We start from the raw sequence: 540 nt of genomic DNA, 5'->3' as shown, positions 1-540 counted from the left end.
ATCACAGAAACAAAAATCGAACATCTGCAAGATAAGCTCGGAGGCGGGTAAAGGCCTAGGACAGCTGGAAACAGCGCAGGGGGACGAGGGATGGGGGTGGACGTGGGCTGCCAAGTGCCTGGACCACACTCTCTGACGTGACAGCCCTACCTAAATCCGACCTCCGCAGGCCGCCCCTTCCCCAAATGCAGCGCGCCCCGAAACCTCCACCCAAGGCCTCCGCGGCGGGCCCCCTCCTACCCAGGGCCCGGGCCCCCTCCTACCCAGGGCCCGGACACAAGCGCGAGGCCGTCGGCGCCCCACCTGCTCCCACGTCTCAGCCACTTCGATGCCGACCCGGAGACAACGGCCTCGCTCATGCAGGCGGGGCAGAAGGGGACTTGGAGTAGGGAGAAAGCGAGGTCCTGCGAGACATGTGTGCGAGCCGCGGGAGCTGTCCGAGGGTCCCCCGGGAGGAAGAAGGAGAGCCCCGGCCGCTGGACGAGCAGGCCCCGCCCTGCCTGTGCGCAAGGAGCCTACGGCGTAGCGGGGCCGCACGCC

The sequence above is a fragment of the Elephantulus edwardii genome, unplaced genomic scaffold, assembly GCF_000299155.1.
Source record: "Elephantulus edwardii isolate Elephantulus edwardi_28Jun2011 unplaced genomic scaffold, EleEdw1.0 scaffold00075, whole genome shotgun sequence".
Lineage (NCBI taxonomy): Eukaryota > Metazoa > Chordata > Mammalia > Macroscelidea > Macroscelididae > Elephantulus > Elephantulus edwardii.
Note: the sequence above shows the minus strand (reverse complement) of the source record.